Raw genomic sequence first — 16,147 nt, forward strand, 5'->3', positions numbered from 1 at the left:
CGCTGCATTCTTGTTCTTCTTTTTGTCCATTATTATCTCTCATTTTCTTTAAGTTTTTCTGTTTAAAAATAGATACCCCGCTGGAACGAAGAGTTCTACTATGAATTACTCTCATCTACAAGTTTCTTCAGTAAAATTATCTCTTAAGTGAGTTTGTTTAAAATTGTAACTTATTGGCGATTCGGGTAAAAACAATAAATTTGCCAATTTTGACAAAAGCGAATCCAGATTATAATCAATCCTTTCCTCAGATAGAATATAGTACGACAGCATTTCCTATTGTCAAGTGGGTTTACCAAGTTTTGAAACCGTCTTTAAACCGTATTTAAAACCAGATTAACTATAGACTCAATATCGGAACGCGTAGAACATTTTAACTTTTTTTTTAAGATTCAACACGAAACGCGTGAATATATTGTCAAACTTTGCTTTAAGTTTTTTGCTTGAATCAATTCAGAATAGTGGCCATCTTTATTTGTTTTAAAATTTTCTTTTAAAGAAAAATATATTTCACTTAAATTATTTTACGAATAGAAATTGTAACACTTCTTTTGATTGCATACTTTTAAGAGGGATTTCATTTTTAGAATAATTAACGTATTCATTTGTTCCAATGAGAAAATATTTAGTGTTGCATTTTTGCTTTAACAAAATTTTAGTTATGTTTAAAATTTTAATGAAATGAGTCACCGTTTTCCATTTGATGGTTTTAGTCAATTTTCCATTTGATGGTTTTAGTTTAAAAAGTCTGGCAAAAAAAATTGTTATAATTTTTGGAATTCTAAAGGAATAGGTTTGTTCAATATATTACATCACTAGCTACGACTTTGCGTATAAAATGAAGCTGTTTATGAAAAAATTTTTATAAAAAACGGTCCAGATTTGTTTTCTGCTTAAAAATATTTAAAATTTCTGTAGTTTTTAAAAAAAAATTCCTATGGTTTAGAAAATTATCATTAACTTGCACGGTGAGTATCTTCATCGGATTTTGACAGAATATTATGGAAAATTTGCAATAAAATCAAAGAAATCTCAAATTTATTGATTTCTAAATGTGTTTTACATTTATAAATTGTTTACTGTTTCTTCTTTCATTCCAAAAGCTTTTGTTCAATGAATGAATCTTAATAATTCATTCATTTTGTAAATAATCCTTAAGTAAATTACAAGTGTATACAACTAAATTTTAATTAATAACATTGCACTATAACTTTTATTGTATATTATGTACTTTAATAAGAAAAAATGTTTATAACAAAAGCTAGTTTTCAATAAGATACGATTGATTTGTATACGTCAATTCTAGTTACAAAACACAACAATTTTATGTTAAGATTGAATGAAATTTTCAGCTTGTACGAATGACAATGCTTTAATTTAACAACAACCTTACGTCTGATTTTTGTTTTTATTACTCGTATTATCAAAATATTAAAGAGAATGAACAATTCGATTTTATAGCAAAATATAATAGACTTGAAAACATACACACAATTTCGTATAGCTTAATTTTATTCAGTAATTAATACGAGTACATGAATAAAAAAAGTTTTCTTTAAATTGCAATTCAAACAATTCAGCAGATTAATTAAAAGTTTTTTTTTTTTTGCTTTTTTTTTTCAATGAATTCCAAAGATTTATAATTGTCAATTAAAAATTTTCAATTCAGATTAATATTATAATAAATTATAATGGTATTTTGTTTTAATTGTTTTGAAAATAAATTTCATTCAATTATAATTTTTTTGTGTGTATTTTCACTCTACTTATTCTACAATTATTTTCTGTCATTATAATATAACAAAAACTTTACCATATATGAATGTGTATGTATATTGTTCCCCATTGTATTATATTGTATAGATGGTATACATATGTAATCTTGTGAATAATAAATAGCTATATATATATATCTAAATACACACTACATTGTTTATACATAATATTATAATAAATATTCCTGATGAAATGGTATCCTTAACAATAAAATAGCAATACATACACACATATACGAGTACACAAAAAGGAAAATAACATTCAAAAATGTTAGAGAATGAATTAGTAATTTTGAGACCATAAAACCAATTTCAATTGTGTCAATTTTATTGCAATCAAATATCACTAAAATATCATTTTAATGGAATTGAAAGAAATATAAATGAAATAGAGGGAATAAAAATAAAAAATAAAAACAAAGAAAAATGGAAAAGAAAAACGAAATGAAAATGAGAACTTTTTTATGAATTGTTTTTTATCACGCAAATTGAAAGAATTTAAATACGAATAACAAACATTGAAGAAAATGGAAAATTTAAAGACGAAAACTAAATTTAATCCGAAACAAAAAAAAAATAAAAAAATATTGGGTTTTTAGTGAAAAGAAGAAATTTTTTTAGTTAAAGAACTTTTTCTTGCTCTATTTTACTTTATTTACATGTAAGTATGTACATATACGTCTTCTCATTTTGAAGTGATAAAATTTAGTCACATATTATTTAAATAAGTTATTTTCCAATCAAATAAGAAAATTCCAATCAAATAGTCGAATTTACGAATAGTTGCGTTTTTAAGAAATCTAAAATCTAATCGATTGCAAGCGTTATTAAAATTATTCAAAAATCTTGAATTTTTCACCGTGCGTATGGAGCAGAATTTGCAAATTATTTTATATTTCAAGATTTAGTTCATAAATTTTATGAAACCCGACTTTAATATTTCAAATTTAAAACTATAAATTTGTAGCGGAATTCTTATAGAGGTATTGGCATTTCAGACTATTTATGTGTATATGAAGGGAAAAATCATTTTGTTATTGTTAACCTTATTCAATAAGGTTTACAATTTCATTACGGGAAAATTTATCCCTGAACTATGTTTAAAAAATTGCTTAAGTATTTGTCGAAGTAATCTTTTTGTGATTGAAATCTACTCAGCTTTTTTTAACAATTTTCGGTTGGTTTTCTGAAAAAATGACAAATTTTTTCTTAATGAACTTTAGTACGAATGAACGTTCGGCGAAATACTGGTTCATATTTCTTTGAAAATGAGAAAAGAAAAATATTATCTTCAACAAACGTAACCACTGTAGCTCGATTACTCATCGATTTTTGTGGCTACAGTGGAATTACATACAGCCACGTAAATATAATCACTTTATTGCGTAGAAAATTTGTTGAGTAGATTGTAGATTGAAGCAACAAATTATTGTTTGTGGCTTATTAAAGATATTGCTCTATAAAAATACAAATATTGAAAGTTCTAAAAAGACATATTGAACTTCATTTGCCCAATAAGACCTTGAATAATACAAAAAAAAGTTCGAAAATTATGATCACTGAGTTCTTAAATATTTCAAATATGTAAATAATGCACAAGTTTCGACATATTTAAAAATTCAAATCACCTGCGAATAACTGCTATTTCCCTTCGAAATTTGAGTGTAACAAAATATCCTAGTTAATATTATAAACAAAAATAACTTTATAAATATCTTTTATTTCTCACTAAAATATTATAAACGGATACATATGCATAACTATTGTGATATTCATATGATATATGTATGTATGTAAATATTATAAGACTATTGTAAAGACTGCAGTCATATTGTTTATTTTTGACTGCAGACTTCTAAGTCTTTAAGTTCAATGTACTTAAAATTTGGATATTTATCAATAATTTGAAATTAATTTATGCTGGAACATAAATTTTTCTAGTAAACATGTTATGAATTTTCTATTGAATTGACGTGCATACATATAAGTGTTCATATTAATGTTTATTGTCGCACTATATTATAAATGTTTTATCATAAATATTTATTTTAATAGTGTGTTGTGTAATGAAAAATTTTATTTGTTCTTTTAAGGGATTTCTCCTCTTTGAATAATACCATTTATACATAAAATATTAAATTATACTTTATGGTTTCTTTTGGGGAATTGATAGCAATATAATATAATTATTATTTATTGGGTGAAATTGAAATACTAAATTTCATATTTTTTACATAATATTGGTATACTACCATATAATAAATTAGAAAAATTTTTTATTAGACTTCAATTGAGTTTTAATGAAGAATATTGAATTTAAAGGTTCTTATAAATAAAACAATTTTCTTATATACATAAATCGCTTCAATAAATATCGAATTATAATAATCAAGTTGTATAATGGTTTCTAATTAATAAAAAAAAATTTGATGTGATCAGTACATAACCGACCACAATGTGTATTGTTTAGTTAAGTGAAAATGTTACAGAATATTAAAAAATGCCTTTTAAATACTTCTTTCCAATTTTAGGGCGTTAGTAAGCTTTTAGTTAAAATATCTAGAAAAATATAAATTTGGCTCTTAGTAGAGTTTCGCTTTGAGCCATCTGAATTCTCTGAAATCGCCAGTTAGTTTCTGTAAGACCCAGAACTCAAATATCAAATTTTAAGAAATTCAATCGATTAGTTCCATAGATATGATAAAAAATGTAAATTCGGTCCCTAGTTCGGCTTCCGAGTCCTGATCGTTCCAAAAGATTTATATGTTCATTGTTTTTATACTCCAAATTTAAATATTAAATTTCAAGGAAATTAGTTATTTCTTATATGAGCAATGAAATTAGTTATTTCTTATATTTATATGAGCAAAAATCTAAATTTGGCCCACAAAAAGGTCCAGTTCCAAGGCCTAAAAGTTGATCAATTCGTCACATAGCCAAAACAAACTCACATATAAAGTTTCATGAAAATCGGTTCAGCCGAACTTGAAGTACATGCGTGCACACACAGGCATACAGATCGATAGGTTGTTGAAAATATTTTATTTACACTTTCCTACCATAGAGAAGTTGCGTTCCCACCGAAAACTCAATATACAAAATTTGTTGCCATCACACAACATCCCTTATTGTATGCAATGCGGTCGATAATAATGAAATACTATAATGAATATTTAGAATTAATTTGGTGTTATAATTTTATTGGAAAGTTTTTGATCATAATTATAAATAAGAAAATATTGCAGGTTTTTTTTTTTGATATGAAGGGGTTAAAAAATAATTTTTAAAGTTTGAGATTCGATATTCCTGTCAATAGCTAAGAAAATTTCGCGAAATGGTCATTTCGCTAAAAATTGCTATTTTCTACTGCAAGATGTCGCGTTAAATTGAAATATTTAATGCGACATTGAGCTTTTGTGAAAAATATCGTAATTATATAATAAAATGAATCGCATAACATAACTAAATTGCTATATTTACAAATATCGTTTATCGGTACGTTACGGTCAGAAATAACGTTTTGCCAACACTGAATTTATGAAATAAATTATAACATGTGCATATGTACGTATTTAGATGTTTGTTTTCCCTAATATTCTAAGCAAATTTGATTTGTGTTACAACATATTGCGATTTAATAAAATAATTACCCAATAATTGCAAAATATCGTATTGTATGTTTAGATTTTTACCCGATCGTATTTTGTTGTTTTCTAAATATTTAGTTACTTAATATTGGTTACGTTTCTAGTATTATGACATGAATTCAGATGTAACAAATACATAAACGCATAGTACATAATTTGTATACTTTAATATTTTGTGTGCAATTAAAAGGCATGAAGGCAATCCATCATAATGCTGTTCTTTATGTATTTTACATAAATTTAATAAAAACGAGTTAGTATTACTCTACCTATCATAATTTCATTGCAATATTTTCCTTATGGATATTATAAATATTTATTAAAATCATTGTGTAATATGTCAATTAATATTGGATGGCCAATAATGAGATATATGGACCAACATATAAGTTAGTACATATTATCTGACTCTAGGCATATATGCGAAATTTCAAATATTTATGATTGAAAAAGAAAATATGAAATTGAATACAAAAACATAAACATGAGAATTCACTTGTGATTTGGTGTGACATGGTTTTTGTACCTATATAACACGTTGTTTTGGTACATCAGAGAATTATGTGCTTATTTACAATAGTTATATAAAACATTATATAAATTAAAATTTGATATGTGATAGAATGCAAAAAAAAACGTTCTGGTGAGTATATACAAGAACGGAATTGTTAAGAAATTTATTCGTCCGTGAAATATCATGTGAATATTTTGTAAAAAAGGATTATTGTGATAGAATCTTAGGTATTTCAAATAATTTTAAATATTACACCTAAAGTTGAATGTGATGCAAGATTGGGAATATGTGCCCAATTCAAAATTTTATTTCGGTTTAACCAATGAAGATGGAAGTAGCACGTTAAAAAATTAACAATAGTATTTTTGTACTAAGTATACTTTAAATTAATTAGATATAACTAGATAGTGTTAAAAAAGTTACAATATCTATACTGGGTTAATATTACTTCGTTTATTTAACTTACATATATTTGAAGTATATAACGGGTTTTTTCTCATTGCAACTGCCTTAATAACGATCTCATTGTCATCCTTAAAAATATCCCGTATAATTTTTCAGTAATTCTCATTTAATTAATGTTTTTCCGATGATACACTTAACCCATTAAGGCCATAGGCAGCTTTTTTTTTGGAGTCACCAGTTTGGTCATTCATAACTGGTTAATTCTTTTATTGTAACCACGAACTTATTTAATTACCAATATTTTTTTGGTATGAACATTAAAATTTTATTTTGATTTTGAAAAAATAAATTTTGGTTAGCAGATTTGTAACGTATAACAGTTAATCTTGTTGCGTATAACAGCATTAAGAACATTCTTATCGGTTTTCTGGTATTTTCTTATATTAATATCGTGTTACGTTTTTTGTTCAAATGTTCGTAGTCAGTAGTGTTAACAAATCACTATACAATCGAAGAATAGAATTATTTAAAAAATGTGCTTTTCTGTAATTCTGATTTAAATGAATGTTATCTACTATGTTGTATCCTAAATTAGCAGTGGTAATTTTTAATTTTTAAAATTATGAGATCACTGAACAAAATTACCTTTAGAAAGAACAATTTTACATAATTGTAATTAGTATAATGCCCTATATACGAATTACAATTACATTCGTGAGCACACGCTTATATATATATAAATAATTCATTTCAACATACTTTCAACATAATAGGATTTTTGTATAATGATTTGTGTTCACCCACCGTTCTACATGAACTAAAAATTTATATTTATGTACCTATTGCATTCCTTTATATTACGCATAGATAACTTGCCTGGAATATAATGATATTTAGGTATATGTACTAATTTTTTAGAATAGTGAATTGTCAATTTTTGTTAAAACTTTTATACAACAGATTAAATGTAAAGTAAAAAATTTGATTATTTTTTTTACAAAATTTTACAAAAATGCTTTTCACATACATTAGAGATATATGTATACAAATGTGCATAATGCATTAGATTCATCAGTAAATTGAAGCGTTGCTAATGATTTATTCAATTTCATTGCCTTGTTTTTTAATTGTTGTGTTCATAGAAAAGAGAATTAATAAATTATAAAATTTCGTATTTATTTTCTCTGTTCTAAATTCTGTCATTTTCGGGTAAACAAATTATAAAATTTAATTAACATTGTAATTATCTATTGCAATGTAAAAGGATATAAGGTTTTTTAATGAAATTTTCCTTTTTTTTTTTGTTCCATTTATTCTCTAAAATTTAGAATATAAAACCGATTTATTTTATAAAATGTAAATTGTTTCTTATATCTATTTATTTCATACATACATACATTCATATATATTTGATATTGATGAATGTATTTTTATATTTACATACGAATAATTCTCAATTATAGTTTCATTATCCTTTAATCTTATTTTATATTTAGGGAAATTGTATTGTATAAATTGTATACTAAAAAATTTATTAATATCGTCATTTTAGAATAAAAGAATTTCTATATCGTATTTACTAGTTTAAATCTTATTAATTTTGACAAGAATAAAAATACGTATATATATACATATATAATTTGTATAAAAGTATATGAAATTGCTAATTTTATTTGTTCTTCGATTAATGAATTTTATGTTTGTATGCGTATATTATGTTCGAAATATCCTTCCAATGCAATTAACAATAATAATTCTTTTTTAGAGAAAATTTTAATAGAGAATATTATTTATTTCAAAACTTTAATTTTTGAATCAAATGCTGTTCATTTAGATTAATAAAATGTGTTATTCAAAGTAAAGAAAAACCCAAAAAATCAATTTTAATTAGAAATCAAAAGAAAATAATATGAGGAAGAGTGAATTAAAGTTCTGACAACGATAAGCGGTTAATATTCAGAAGAGTATAGATTTCAGCAATGATAACTGCTGGTGTAATCTTGAAATATAATCGGTTGAGGAAAAAAACAATATAACAAAGAAGAGCAGTACAATTTGAAGTGAAAAATACGATTATCAAAGCAGCAATAACTTAGCTTTAAAAGAGTAATCAGTACCAGTAAAGTAAAATGTTAGGTACCTATAAAAAAGGGATTTTACTTACTAGAATGGTTTCGATAATGAAAAACAAAAATCGAGTAGGAATACAATTAACAAATTATTTATAAAATTTCTATTTTTTTAATGAAATCCTTATTTTTTAATTTATCCTTGAAAAGTTACTCAATTCATAATTATTGCGAAGTTATAGTTTTCCAAATTATTATTTTATAAAAAACAAATACCTTTTAAATTACAACTATATGAATTTAAAAATTACTGGAGGCTTTTTAAATATTACGGTTCAATTAAATTCATGTGTGAATTTTATCACTTCCAGTAAGTGAAAATAAAAACTTTATTCACTTATAACACTTTGTAAGTGAATCAATTTATTTAAAATTATAATGAAATTACGATGAATTAAATTAAAAACTGTATTTAATAATTTATTGACAACACTTTCATTTTTCTAGGTAAAATAATGATTTCTATTTTTTTTTGAGATAATTAAAGGCAATTATTTTTTAATTTTTAATTAATGAAAATCTGAATATCAATGTAGAAGCAAATTTTCTTATTAAAAGTCTAAATTGGTTAACTCTGTCTGTCTATCCGTGGACCCGTTTCCAAAGCTTTTACATCCTGGAAGATAGAAAGCACAAGTTTCATATGTACATAGATCTTTACTAGAAACTTATTACTAAAGAATAAAATTTTTATATCTACATATATCTTCCTCCTCTAAAAATTATAGCCCCTGAAAGACTAAAAATGCCATTTTTTGAAATATTTTTTTTAGGAACCAGTTTTTTTTTAAATTTTTGATATCGTTTTGCTTATAGACAATAAGTTGTACGTGTCTTAAATTTCTTAGTTTCAAACCCCGTCTCAAGTTATTGCCTTCCGAAATTTTTAAAATTTGAATTTTCGGCATCTTATATTTCCATAACTGTAAGCTCTGGGAAATTTCTATAAATGCAGAAAGCTAACAGTAAATGTAATGCCTTAAATAAATATAATTCGTTTTTCATAACTCCCTTAATTAATCCTGAAATTCGAACATTATGCTAAGACCTTTTTCATTTTTTTTTGTCTCATCCTAAATGTATGCAATTTTTGTAGTATTGCGGTATATGAATGAAAGCAGTTGTTATAAAGTAGTAGATTGTTTTTAAAAGTGGTTGTATTTTCATTTGTTGAAGGGAAAAGTGAATTTGTTTGACCTAACTTTATTTTGTTTTTATTGTATATGAATACTAATAAGATATAAGATTCAAGCTCCAATTTCCCCGTAGTTACAAAATTCACATTATCCTTAAATTATAAAATTTTACTATTTCGCTATTTTTATGTCTGATCTTGATATTTTTATGATACTGATCCTGGCAAGTGCCTTTTCAAATGCTTTTAAAAATTAATTCATTAATTTATTTTTTTTTAATTTTACCCAATTTGGCAAACCAGAAAAAGATAGGCCTAGATAATATTAATTTTAAACTACAAAAATTATAACAGCAAAATTTTAATTGAAAGTTTCCTTGAAATCAATGCATTTTGTGTAGCATACCAATTAGGTGAAAAATAAAATATAATTATAAAAATCAAAATAAAACAGAAAAGAAAAATAGAAGATGAAAGAAAAACAGTCTGCTCATTTTCTGCACCAATTCACAATTAACAACTTTATCTAAATTGCATACTTGTCCTAAGTCAACATTTATAGTCGTATAATTGCCACTCAAAGTTAACCCAAAAAAAAAACAAACAAAAAACAAAACAACAACCAAGTGGTACTACAAATTTTTTCAGATTTTTTTTCATTATATTTATTCCTATTTTGACTGACATGACATCAGCCTGCCATCATATAATGGCAATGGCGGTTTTAATATTAAAAAAAAAATTTACTTATTTAAATAACATATACGTATTTTTATATCCTATGTGTCTATGTGTGCACATATATAATTACATTTACATGTTTAAAATGTGCTTAAAAAACATTCAAAGATGAAGTGATTCGTATAGAATAAAAAAAAATTAATAAAACTACAGCAGTGTATGACTGCATTCGAAATTGAATTGCGGAAATGAAGAAGAAATGAACACTATATAAGAGTTTGTTTGTTGTAAAAAAAGAAAAGAAAACAAAAAGGAATGTCATTTCTGTGCTCTGTAAACTCTGAATTAACTAATTTTCCATGGAGATAAACACAATAAATAGGAGAAAAAAATTCTATATTCATATACATATATGTAATGTGTATGCAAAATATACATGTACATATTAACATCCGTATATAGATACGGATATGTTCATTTCATACAAAGTGTGCCAGGTAATCTCATGAGAGATGTATACATGTTAACAGGACAGTAAGTTCAATTTCTTGAGAACTTACTACCTTAACAAATTGCTGTATTATTGTTTTTTAATGAAATATTACTAACAGTAGAGAAACTTAGCAGCAGTAATTTTAAGGCGCATTTAAAATTTAATTTAATAATATGTATGTACAATAAGGACGAAGCAAATGAATCTGAATTAAAACACAAAATTTTAAATTGTGCGTTTAATTCGACTTGTATCTCATTTTGTTCGCTTATTCATTTCGTGAAAAATTTTTTAATCTATAATAGTCTGTATATATTATGGGTTATATTTATAGCAACGTTCCAAAGTTACTAATATTCAATAAATATACAATTAAGTGGGCAATGAAATGAGCATTATAAATAATTCACTTGGCTGATGAGAATTTTGAAACTTTCTTGTGTATATACTGACCATTGGTAATTGACTGCAGCTTTAAGAAATCATAATCAACTCGACAATCCTGAAATAATTTGATGAAAAGTAGCTCTAGATTGAACTTTTCAAATTGGCTACCCGAAATGTAAATGTGAACCGGTTAATTTATCGGTTTAAACAAAAATTCATATTATGCAAACTTGTAATTGTTCTGTGCTTTTCTTAAAATTAAAATTGTAATGTTAAAGAAAGCAACCATTATATGTCATTACATACGTAAAATGTGTGTATAATAAAGATTAAAAAAGTTGAAGGATATTTAGTTTTTATTTCATACAAACATTTATTTTTTTTTTCTATAAACATTTTTTTCAATTCTGTAGTGCTCTCGACTAGTGGGAGGTTAAGATACTACTCGTATATTATTTATTAAATAATATGTACATGATTTTTTCTTTATCTTTCTTATTTATATTTATACTAAAAGTGACAAAGTTACTATATAAATATATAATATGCACTCCTAAATCTAATGAAAAGGATATTTGTACCGTTAATAATATTTCAACTGTATAATTTATTTTAAATATTAATGTTAATATTAAAATACAGATATGTGCATTTTGTTCATCATCATATACACTGAGCAAAAAACCATTGCGAAATGATCAAAAACATTTCATAAATTTTCACTATAAAAATGCGCCATTCGCGTTTTTGGTAATTTTTACATTGAAAAATTGTAACAATTGATAAAGTTGTAAAGTTATAACTTTTCGCTATGATTTTACATGATAAAGTAGTAAAAATTGCAATGACATATTGCGTTTTTTAAATATAAATTTACAAGCTCAAATGTATGAATTCAAATATATAACATGTAAATTTTACTCTTCTTCTATATAGATTTACCCGATGATAAATAAAAATCATACATAAAAATTGTAAATAATGAATTTGTGCTGTACACTTTTACATTGAAAACATGCAAATATTACATCATTGCGATGTGAATTTACCCTGTAACAAATATGAATTTATATGCCCAAAATAGTAAAAACTACATTGATGCACGCTTTTTGTACCTATAGATACGTATATATTTACTAGAGATATATATGTATGTATGTGATTCTTGTACCTGTAATATAGATAAATAAGAAAACAGAATTTTTCAAATTAACATAACATTTTATTTTAAACAATTATTATTTCACAAGTTTCTTTTTTTTCATTAATTTTAAAGAAAAACAATTTCATTTTTATATAACACAAATATATGTGTACCTACATAATATATTATATAAGTACGTATTAAAATCTTTCATTTTAACAATAAACAACAAAATAAGTTTTTTTTTCTTTTATATCTTAAATCATACTATGTGGTAGGAATATGTTGAAAATTGCACTTTTTTAACAATTATTAATCATAAATATTATAAAGTAATTTAAAATTATTTTATTTCTTATATATTTTTTACCATTATTAATTAAATGTGAATTTAAAGAAGGACTTGTAAAGTCCTTAAGTTTTTTTGTCTGATAAATGTCGGAGTGTCGAGCCGGATGGCCTCGATTTATGCTTGAATCTTGCTGAAGTTTGTATGACAGCATTAAGTAAAATTGTATATATGTAGTCAATATAATCTACAAGTCAAAACAGCAAATTTCATTATAAATTCCAATTAGAAAATATTTGTTAAAATACTTACTGATATTAGTAATTTTTTTTTTGCTTGAATAAGTTTTTTGCTTCCTTTGTCATGTATTTGACTTTCATAGCATGGAGCTATCTTTTTTTTAAAGTCTTTCCAATTTGCTAAAACCCAGAAAATTTGCTATGCTCTTTTCGTGGGTAAAGCTTTTCAAAATCGCTTCGAATCTATTATTAAAAAAAGTTAGAAACTGTTCAAAAATTATTAAAATAATGTAAGTTTCTTGCATTTTCTTACCAATTCTGGGCCTCTCGCATCTTTGTACTTCGGCCACTCGTTAAAAAAATTAAGATTATTTTTTGCAAATTTTTTGTCATGTTTCAAATAAGTATACATATATACACTTTTATATTAAATTTTATTTTGTATTTGCCTAAAATATGGTAAATACGAGTAATAAACCGTTTTTAAATTAAATTTGTTTTTTTTTTTTTTGAAATTTATGGCTTTTATGCATTTTTTTTCAAACTATTTTTTTTCAACTCAACGACACTTTCGTTTTACAAACTTCATTTCACAAATGAGCGTGCTTAAACGCGTTTATGAAATTTTAAATTTTTTAGCAAAACACTGTAAATTTAAAGGTACTTACTGATGAAAACGTCATTAAGCCTTATGATTTTACATGTATGCGATATCAATAGATATGCGTTCATTGTAATTTCACAATGGAAGTACTGTGTTTTTACTTTGTGAATTGTAAAATCATAGTTGGTTTCCATAAATTTATACAGCTGGATTTAAAACAAAAGTAATAAAAAAATTATATAGATTGTGTATCAATTTACATGGCATTTATTTTGGGGCTCTCAAAGTCTTACATTTTTGCATTGTAAAATTATAGCGAATATATATAAATGCACAGTGAAAAATGTAAATAATTGAAGTGTTAGCAAAACGATATAAATTCATAACTAACATATTTGATTTTTCAATGATTTTGAATTTTTTCAAAAAAATTTCAAAAAAAACGACTAATTTTACTATGCAAAAAATTTACATTGAACAATGTAAATTTTACATTGTGGTTTTTCTCTCAGTGTACCAAGTGAATGCATAAATAAATGCTAATACAAAAATTAATTTGAGTGAATTTTTTATTTATAATACACATAGAGAATATTTTATTCGAATAGTATGTATAAGTATAGTTGTATGTATTAATTAAAATATTAACAAACAACATAATATCTTTACATTTAAATGTCAATTTATAAACAGTGATTTTTTCTCCTTTTTAGTGTTAGTTTGAGCGGAAATTAGTATGAATGATGAAAAAAATGGAAAAATTAAAGAATGGGATACAGTGAATTCATGATAAATTGAACATTTCTACCATGATACCAACAAAGTAATGGAAAGTTTAAGGTATTTATACTAATTTAATTTATTTACCATTATATCAATTTTTTATTTTTTTATCATACAAATTTTCTGCCAAATAAAAAGCTGTTAATCGCTGTAACCAGCTTTGAAAAATTAAAATAATTAAAAGTATATGCATTTTGCCAATAAGTAAGAGGTAATAAATTATAAATCGGCATACAAAGTAACGAAAACTACTAGAAACTATGAAATGGAGTTACGTTAACTCCATTCCATATTTAATGTTGTTCAGTTGATTTCAAGTTCTATAAAAAACATACACATGGTACAATATTTTTAAAATGAGTTCTATATTACTTTTGTTAAATTCAAATGCATTCCTTGTTACACTTAAGAAATATATATATATACACAGAAAGTATATTGTTTGTTTGTTTGTTTATTTGTGAAAGGTCTCATGATCAACTTAATTGAATTCAATAAAAATTCGATTAAGATGTTCAACACGTTATTGAATAATTATGGTACGCTTTTTTGAAAATATTATATAAATACCGAAAATCTTTCATATAACAATAGACGTGAATGTTTTACTGAAATTAAGTTAAGGCGAAGATTATTGAGTTGCTTATATTTTATGGACCAGACTTACTTCTTTAAATCTGCTTTCTATTTTTTAAATTTTTCATCCTCTTTATTAAATAATAAATACAAGTTCAACACTTTAATATTTTTCTTCTTACTTTTGTTCATTTTTCTTCACTGTTCTATAACATGAAAAATGATTTTGTTCCGCAATAGTTGATAAAGCTCTACTCAAAATATAAACGATCTAATATTTTATAAAAAATTTCCGTTCTCAAATTATTAAAAGTAGGTTCTACTGTAATATAAAACTACAAAATTAAAAGAAAAAACAAAATTAAAACGCATCAAGGATACTATCAAGTGAATTTAAATAAGAAATTAATATTTAAAATTATCCTTCTGCAATTAATATTAAAAATATAAATACTCTAATGATTTAAATAATTGTATATGATATAAAATGATGTTGATAATCAATTTTGATATTGATGTTAATTATGATGTTGATTTAAATGGTGATTATATAAGTATAACTAATTATTATTTATATGATTTTTTTTTCTTCGTATTTTATTCTACACAGAATTTTTGCTTTTTAGTAGAAAATTTTTTATTTTACAGGTGAATTCCTTTCAAAAGATTTCATTTCTATATAAAATAATATTTTTAAGTATTTAGTGATTTTTATTAACATTTTATTAAAAATAATTAATTAAAATAATTATTAGAATAAATGGGTATATTAAATAGATTTTTATATTAATGAAAATTCTTAATAAAAATATATTTTTGATTTCATACTTTTAAGTAGCTCTATATATTCAAATGAATTAAAACAGGATGTTAAGAAAAACAAAAATCAAAATTACCTAATTTTCCTATTGAAAATCACTAGTGTTCATTTATGAAAAAAGGAGAAAATAAATTTCATGGAATTTTAATGAATGAAATGGATTTTGCTTAAATGAATAATAATTGTACAAGTATATGTAAAAGGACATTTTTAGCTTTTATTTTATATTATTAAAAATATTTTAGGTATATTTAATTTGCTAATTAAGTTTAATATGAATTACCTTTAAAAGAAGGTTCCTTTTTTTTTCGAAATTTCTTTAACATCAATTAAATTAGGTACATTCGAATAAATTTGTTGATTGGAATATTTTCATTTGTACTTAATTTATAATGTTGACTTTTTGAAAAATATTTCATTTTGCCTTGTGATCATTATAATTAGGTTTTGAAGAAAAAAGTGATCAAAAAGGTTTGAAATATCGCAAATATTTTTTAAAGTATATACTTTTAATTTACTCAATTGA

Source organism: Condylostylus longicornis, unplaced genomic scaffold (assembly GCF_029603195.1).
Source record: "Condylostylus longicornis isolate FDR11 unplaced genomic scaffold, ASM2960319v2 ptg000135l, whole genome shotgun sequence".
NCBI lineage: Eukaryota > Metazoa > Arthropoda > Insecta > Diptera > Dolichopodidae > Condylostylus > Condylostylus longicornis.